The sequence below is a fragment of the Triticum urartu genome, chromosome 4 (assembly GCF_003073215.2).
Source record: "Triticum urartu cultivar G1812 chromosome 4, Tu2.1, whole genome shotgun sequence".
Classification (NCBI taxonomy): domain Eukaryota; kingdom Viridiplantae; phylum Streptophyta; class Magnoliopsida; order Poales; family Poaceae; genus Triticum; species Triticum urartu.
The window spans coordinates 51,455,768-51,463,998 of record NC_053025.1 but is presented as its reverse complement, the minus strand read 5'-3'; the positions used below and the strand labels follow the sequence as shown (position 1 = coordinate 51,463,998).

At 48.5% G+C, this 8,231-nt stretch overlaps 1 long non-coding RNA gene across 1 annotated transcript; it reads left to right on the top strand.

Moving 5' to 3' along the window:
• Positions 1-612: 612 nt before the first annotated feature.
• On the top strand, positions 613-3,172 carry LOC125550596. Its single transcript, XR_007301701.1, has 3 exons — positions 613-686; positions 1,105-1,275; positions 1,368-3,172. It is a non-coding gene; the product is annotated as an uncharacterized LOC125550596 (long non-coding RNA).
• Positions 3,173-8,231: the final 5,059 nt, after the last annotated feature.

Genomic DNA, 8,231 nt, shown 5'->3' with positions numbered 1-8,231 from the left:
TGTGCTCGTTATCTGGGCCGCTGTTTCGCGTCACTGGATGCGATGCATTTAATATCCGGGCCACATACGCGAGCGTAAGTAATGAAGCAAATCAAGAAATACGTCTGGGCGTATGGGCCTGGAAGTAGACGGAGGAGACGGCAAACTAGTCGAGCCGTGGACTCTTCCTGATCCGTGGATCAGGATAATTGTTGTCGTCTCCTACCTCACGCTGCTGCATTTTCTTAGTAGAGAGAGGGCCGAGCTTTGGGAGAGGCGATTCGACAACTTAGAGAAGATCTGCCGGTGGAAATGGAGTCCCTGATGCAGCCAATTAAAAGGTAAGCAAATAGTTAATCTCCTGTAGCATTTGGTGTTCGTTCTGGATTCCAAGGCGTGGATCTGAAACTTTGCCCGCTTGCCTCCCAGATTAACGGCGTTGGAGGAGGTTAATGGTAGTGACGTCCCGATGGACCACCTCTATTAGATTAGTGCGGGAATGGATCAGCCCCTCGCGGAGAGCTTCGATGGGCGGCTTCGTGTGGCGGATCGACCGGTGGCATCTGAGAAGGGGGGGGGGGGGGGGGGGGGGGGGGGGGGGGGGGGGGGGGGGGGGGGGGGGGGGGGGGGGGGGGGGGGGATTCGCCAGAAACTTCCGCATAGTCCATAGGCAAGAAGGATCATAGAGCTCCAGGATGGACCCGCTGGTATGATCGGAGAGAAAATAGCAAATCGATAATTTATTGTGGAGTTATGCAGATACTATTTCCATAGACATGTGAATGCTTGTGATTAGAAGAGTAGATGGCAGGTGGGATATAAGTAGTGTCTGAACACCTTCATATGTAATGTTTTGGTATTGGCTTGTTGGTTCAGTAATTTACATAGTTACAGGCGCTGGATAAAGATAAATCTTGTTTCTGTGTAAATGTGTCATATGTAAAGAAAACATGAAATATTTGAATAAAAATTAGGAGACAGTCATTGGGTGAAGGGGACAAAGATATATCTTGTTTCTGTGTAAATGTGTCATGTTAATGACATTTAGGAGACAGTAAATGGAGAGGGGGAAGGATATATTTTGCTACTGCATAAATAGACCTCGGGGCATGATATAATTTTCAGGAATGTGTCATGTCACTGAAGAGCTGTTGTGTACCAACAATGCTGTTAGCACAGTGTGATCTCTAAGGGAGGTACATTAGCAAGCAGGACCAAAACTCTGGAAGCAAGAAAGATAATGAGGGAAATCAGACTCCTCTGGTGACTGGAACAAGAACGCTGGGCCAGCGAGTGGTAAGCATGAGAGTTTCAAGAGATAGAATTGATTTAGTTGTTTGGTAGCTTAATATGAAATGGAAACCTGAAAACCTTGATCTACAATGTAGGTGGAATGCCGCAAGCTAAGCCGTGGATCACAAGAGGAAAATCTATTTGGTCCGTGGCTCGGGAAATCTGCTTTTCCGTCGAATGGCTGGAGGCACGAATTGGATGCAGAGCTCTGGCTCTTCTCCCCCAAGGCCCCAACGCGGACGGCATTTGGAAGCGGAGGAGTGAGAAAGAGGGATAGGAAGCAGAGGCGCCGACAGCCATGAAGTTCCTAATGCAACTAATCAATCAGGAGGTATGTCGATTCGTCAGTATATTGTGATCTTTTTCTGTTTTGCACGCGCGGAAGGGGGAACTCGCCGCAGGTGTCGTGGCTGTGTATAGGTAAGGTCAACCCTCAAGCTCCATGGTGGGCTAAGAGGTTAGTTCGCAACATACTAACATAGAGATGTAAAAATTCGTAGGTGGTAATTGGGATAGAGTACATTTGTAGAAATTTGGTCCTGTTCATATAATTTGGATAGAGTATGGTAGTCGCAAGGAAGTAATTTGGATATAGTATGTTGTAAATTTTGATTAGCAGCTTAATAGGGCAGTTTTGGAACTTTGCATTTAAGAAATGTTGCATCCTTGGGAGAAGAATTGGTACTCCCTCTGTAAACTATATAAGATCTAAAAGATTTTATATTTACAGTTGGAGTACAAATGTACCACAAATGCAGTTCTGCAGATTTGGCAGATGCTTTAAGTTTAATAGAACAGAATTAGGTACTAGTCAAACATTTTTTTTCCTGGTTTAGCAGCTAAATAGGCTGGTGAGTAGAAGTGTGGTCTCACAAGATACTGGTTCCTTGAGGGAATATTTGCAGAGGCATTTTAAAAAATTGGATGCTTAGGAAGATTTTTTGTAAACATGATTTGCATAACCTGTAGTTTTTTTGTCTGTTTGAAGCGAACTCGTCATTCAGTCTATCACCTTATCATTTTTGTTATGAAATGAATCATTAGTAGCATGCCTTTTCTCTTCTTCCCATATTGTTTTCTGTCACATTAAGCATGATTTTTTATGTTTATTTGAAGCAGAGGGCCTGATGCAAAACTGTATCATATTTTTACTGATTTTTGCTGCGACGAGCCCCTTTATTTGCTTTGCTTACAAAGCTAATATTTAAATCTTTTGATATTTTTAGCAGATGTTTTGGTTGAATTGAACGGTCCATAAGTTACATCATCATATGTTGTTCTAGCCTATTTGAAGCTTTAGATTTATTTCATATATGGATCTTGGACTACAAACCGAATCTGGATTTGGTGACTTCATAACCATTGCAGCCCTGTTTCTGGTTTATCCCTTTACGTTGGGTATGGATGTGTTCATGCGTTTGTGGATGAAGCGAAGCTTCTGTAGACTAGTAGGCGATGGTCTTTATAGGGCCACCCATTGTTTTTCTGCAATTTGTTGTGTTCTTGCTCTTCCACCTATTTACTGATTTGTTTACTGATGTTACAGAAATCTAAACCTGAAATTATATTCATCCATGGAGTCAGGAAACAAGAACTGGATCCATGTGTGAAATGACATGTTCAATAAACCTTCGGAGCTTGGCACTAATATGTTCGGCGGCTGCCATCAAACTCTTTTGCAATCTTAGAGCCCGCCTCTAACATGCAGATGGTCCATCAGCGTAATTTGATGAACTTGAATATGCTAGGCACTACTAGAAGTTTGGAAACCCTAAACTCAAATTCTAGAATTCTTGTACCTTTCCTGTTCTACAGCCAAAGGCTGTTTATCTCAATTCCTGAGATTTTGTTTCCCAATACAACAGGAGATGTCTTGACATCACAATCATGTGTTTATTTTCATCTGTTTCAAAATGATGTGATCCAAAGAGGCCTATGCAACGTCTGCATATACCCACTTTGACAAAAAAAATATTGCACGAAAAGCAAATAACCTTTGGTCAATGAATATTACTCGTATAATTCTTTTGTCGCCTATGTATCGAATGTTTGCACGCTCGTGCCATCAATGTTGCTTATCGCCTTAAAAGTGAAACGTTACTTGCTCAAAAACTAAAATATGTTAGGTGGTTTTCTAAGGCTGCATTTTCATATTTTACATGGCTTCTGTTTTTTTTTCCTTATGTCGGATCACAGCCTTCGGTAACAGGCAAACATTTGCCAGACCTTGATAGTCTGTACAACAGCCATGGATTTTATTTATTTCCGTAGCATACTTTTTCCTTTTTTAGAACATGGGTTTGCGTGATTTGATGTTTGTTTGAGATACTTTCATATTTACACTTTGGTGCGACAGTGCTGGAAGCAGCCTGTAATTAACTTTCGAAGGGGGTGCGTAGAGGATGAGCTGATTTTGTGCGAGGATTGATTTAGCTGGTAGGGGAGGAGACAAGGCGTGCAAGGGAAGATTTTTTTTAGACTAGGTCGTGCAGCGGTTAGTCCAGAATCTGCCCTTTCACGGCCCATATCGTCGATCCACATCCGAGCCGCTGGTAACGTGGCTCACGGCGGCATGTTGCCTCCTGGTCAGATGTGGGCCATGGGCCCTGTTGGAAAACATAAATACGTGGCCAATACCTGGGCCTATACGCTTGGGATTGGCGATCTCGGGGAGGACCGACGGGAAAGATATCGAGAGTGAGTGTGCTCGGGCACAGAATAGCACTTTCAACATAACTACCACATTTAACGAAAAATGTGGTAGTTCAAGTGATAGGTTTCGGCCACTTTTAAAAATGTGGTAGTTCTACGCAAACCCCAATTGTGGTAGTTCTCGAATCACGGAGGTAGGCAGGTAGCGGCAACATGGTGGAGCACGGCTCTTGATGCAAGCGGCGAAGGGTAAAGTGTTGGGGTCACTCATGTGACGTGGACTGTAATGTGGTACTCAAACATGGATGACGTGTCAAGATTTGGTCAAAACCATGTCCACTTCAGATAGGAAGGACCCCAGCTCCCGTGCGGCCACGCCGGGCCACACTGGGGCTCCCACCGCCGGCCGCCAGTAGTCTTCCCCGTGCCGTCTCCCCTCCAGCCGCCGCCGAGGTCATCGCCGGGCAAAGCCTGTGCGGCAAAGCGGCGGCGGATCTCCTCGGCAGCGGCTTGGTCCGCGGCGGCGACGCCCGTCCCGACCTCTTTGGCGGGAGTGCTGCAGGGTGGCGGTGGCCAGCGCGGATCGGCTACTTGCAGCGGTGAGCGCTCTTGGGCTAACCCCGCAGCATGAGGAAGCCTTGGGAAGTGGCTCGGGCATGGCAGTGGCGGCCTATTCCTCCGCCGGATTTGGTTGGCCAACTCGTTGTGGCGGCGCTCTTCGGCCATGACCAGGATGGGGTCCCTAGCCTCGGCCATATCTTGTCATGGCTGGTGGTTGGACGTGTTCGTGATGCCCGGTAGCTGGTCTTCGGCCCCATGGTCATCGGGTTGCGGACGACGTGCTGGCCGGTGCGGCATGTCGGCAACTGGGCGGATCTTGACGGGTCCTTCGGATCTCGTCGGGATTCAACCCTTGACTGTCTCCTTCAACACCGAGGGCAACTCCAGGGGAAACCCTAGATCTCGTTGGGATCGAGCGATGGTGGTGTTTTTGCGTCGTAGTCCCCCTCTTGAGGGCATTGTTTCTGGAGTTTGCTCGGGTTGAAGGGACCGGGGACGCCGGCGGCGCACGGCCTGGTGGCGTGACTGCCGATGAAAATCGAGCCGACTTCGGTCATGGCAGACGATGGCGGCGTCTCAGATGTCGTTTCCTTGTTGAGGCATCGTCATTGCAGTCTATGTCATCATGCTCAAGATGCTCCAGGGGAAACCCTAGATCTGGGTCTCTCGGATCGGACGATGACGACGCCTTTGGTGTCGTTCCTCCCTCCTGGAGGCATCGTTTTGGAGCAAGTGCTATGTAACACCCAATAATCAAGCTACAGTAACCTCACCCTAATGTGCCATGTCATCATGTTTTATTAAGCCAATTTGCCATTTGATGAAAATCAGAGACACATTCAAATTTCAAATAACAAGTCAACTTCTTACTTCTACAAACTGTCAAATAAAAATGTTCGATGGAGCAAATATTCACTAAGTAATTAAAATGCAGGAACCAACATTTAATGGATTTTTAAATTACCCCTTAGAAGTATTTGAAGTGGCCAAGTAGCACTTATTATGCCCATTTACATGTAAACTAATTTCAAACATTTTCGTTTAACCTCAAACTTTTTGGGAAACACCAAAATATAGTAAAGTAATTATGTGAGAAGCTTTAGCTCTAACTAAAATTATTTAGTACCTAAACTAAATACAAAACAGTAGATAAAAAGTAAAACAATAAACAAAAGAAGAAGAAGAAAACCTAAACTACTGGACGCTTTGGCCCATGTGGCTGGGGAGGCCTAGCCCAGCCGCCATCCTCTGGAGACCATCCATGGCGCCCCTGCCAGGTGCCGGCCATCGGCGACCCCTGCCCCGCCGACGCCCTTGAAACCCTAGTCCCCTTGTAATCCTTTCCCCCTCGTTCTTTCTCCCGTGTCCACTCTAGCTCAAAACCAAATTCTGTAACATCCTCAAAGGATGTCACGGCTACTGGAGCTTATGTGATAATGGGCCCGAGGCCGCCTCCCCTCAGGTACGGAGGCCCGTAAACGTAAAGGCCTTGGGGATGGCCTCTGCCCCATTTGTCTGGTACCGAAAGATTGTAAATTTGCAACCACATCTTCTTCCGGTGCCCTGCGACGTAGTTCTTGAGCTGCTTTCGGGAGGTGGTTGGTGGCAACTGGTGCCACAACAACCTCTCGGACTTATTTGAGGAGGTTCTTAGACTCCCCGACCCCCAGGGCCGTTACGTTGAGCCTAGAATGATTATAATTAATTTGCAAATTACAAATCTACTGTATACATTTACAAAAATTACATACAAACAAAATTATAGTGCAATAATTTTTTTGATTTTTTTATATGCTAGAGTAAATCAAACAGTAGTTGCTACAATAACTCTGACATCTTTTCTTCGTTTTACACACGCATATTACTGTAGCTTCGTGGCATGTTAGAGGATCCGCTTCCCTCGAGCTCATCGTCGTTGCCGCCCTGTCACCGCCACGGCCACCGAGCTCCGCTCCCCCGGCAAACTTACCCACTGGCTCCGCTGCGTTCCTCCACGTCGTATCCGTCGACCACGAACACGGGTTCGTCTGGAGATGCACCAGACCGCCGGATTGGTCGTCGTCTTCCCCGTCGGCCGCCGCACAACCTCGTCATCTATTTGTCGTCCCCAAGGCATCCCCGAGCCCACTGACTTGCCCTACAGCCCCGATGTGAGCTCCTCTCTCGATCCCCGCCTTTTCCCGTGCTCGTATTCGCCGCTAGACCCGATTTCGTTCGCTAGCGCTGCCCTCTGTTGCCACCGCCGTCCCCGAGCTCGTCCATGGCCACGCCGTGATGTGCACGTCCTGCTCACGGTCGCGAGCCCGTCGTCCCGGCGTTGAGCTGCGCGCCGCGCACGCGTAGCCGCGCCCTGTGCCTCACGCCGTGCCCGCGCTAGTACGACCGCACTCGCCTCCCGCCTCTGCTCTTCCCCTGCACACGCCCCGCCACTTCCGCCGTCGCCCGCTGCTGCTCAGCCGCTGCGCCGCTGCTTGCCGTCGCCGGCGCCCCCACCCTGTCCGCGCGCGCGTGACGCCTCGCCTGGCCGCCTGCGTCCGCGCGCCACCCGCCTCTGCACCCTCCGCGCGCGCCGCTTCCTAGCCGCACCCAGGCGAGCGACCGCTGCCTGCCTTGCGCCAACGCCGCTCGCGGCCGCGCCTCCGCGTGCGCGTGGCCTCTCTCGAGCCGCTGCTGCTCCTTGCGTCTGTTTGCTGCTGCTCCTCTTACCTGCTGCCGCTCCAGCTTGCCGTCGCTGGCTTCGTGCAGCTCCTGTTGCTTGCCGCGTACTGCTGCTGCGTTACTCCTGCTACTTGCTGCTCGCGAGCCGCTGCTGCTCCTCACTACTATTGCTACTTGCTGCTGCTCAATTGCAGACTGCTGCTGCTATTGAACATGGCGATGGCCATGACTGAATGTGTTGTATGCGTGTGTGCTTGTGGCCGAATAGCATGTGATCCACCCCTGTTGATTATCTCAAATTAATTTGACTTAATAAAATAGAGTCCATGACAACTAGACCCCCACCGGCACTGTTCACAAGTTGACCAGTCAAGTATTGACTGGGTCAACTCAGACCCTGGCCCCACCTGTAAGCCTCTGGGTCTAGCTGTCCATGGTTACAAAATGTATTTATTGCATTTTATTCTCGAAATTAATAATAAATAAATAAAAATGTCTAAAACTTAGGAAATTCATATAAAATAATCCGTAGCTTGGATAAAAATATTTTGTACATGAAAGTTGCTCAGAACGACAAGACGAATCCGAATACGCAGTCCATTTGTCAGGCACACGTCCCTAGCACAGCGAGCATGCAACATTTCACCTTTGGTTCATTTGTCCGAAAACGTGAAACACCGGGAATACTTGCCCGGATGGTTTTCCCCCTTCGCCGGTATCACCTACTGCCGCGTTAGGGCACACCTAGCATCGCTCATTGACATGTCATGCATCGTCCTACTTATGTTTGCATTATATTTATTGTTTCTTCTCCCTCTTCTCTCTGATAGACTACGAGACCGACGCCGCTGCTGCCCCGGTCGACTACGGTGTTGACGACCCCTCCTTCTTGCCAGAGCAACCAGGCAAGTCCCCCCCTTGATCACCAGATATCGCCTATTCCTTCTCCCTACTGCTTGCATTAGAGCAGTGTAGCATGTTACTGCTTTCGGTTAATCCTGTTCTGCTGCATAGTCTGTCATTGTTGCTACAGTTGTTACCCTTACCTGCAATCCTAAATGCTTAGTATAGGATGCTAGTATTTCATC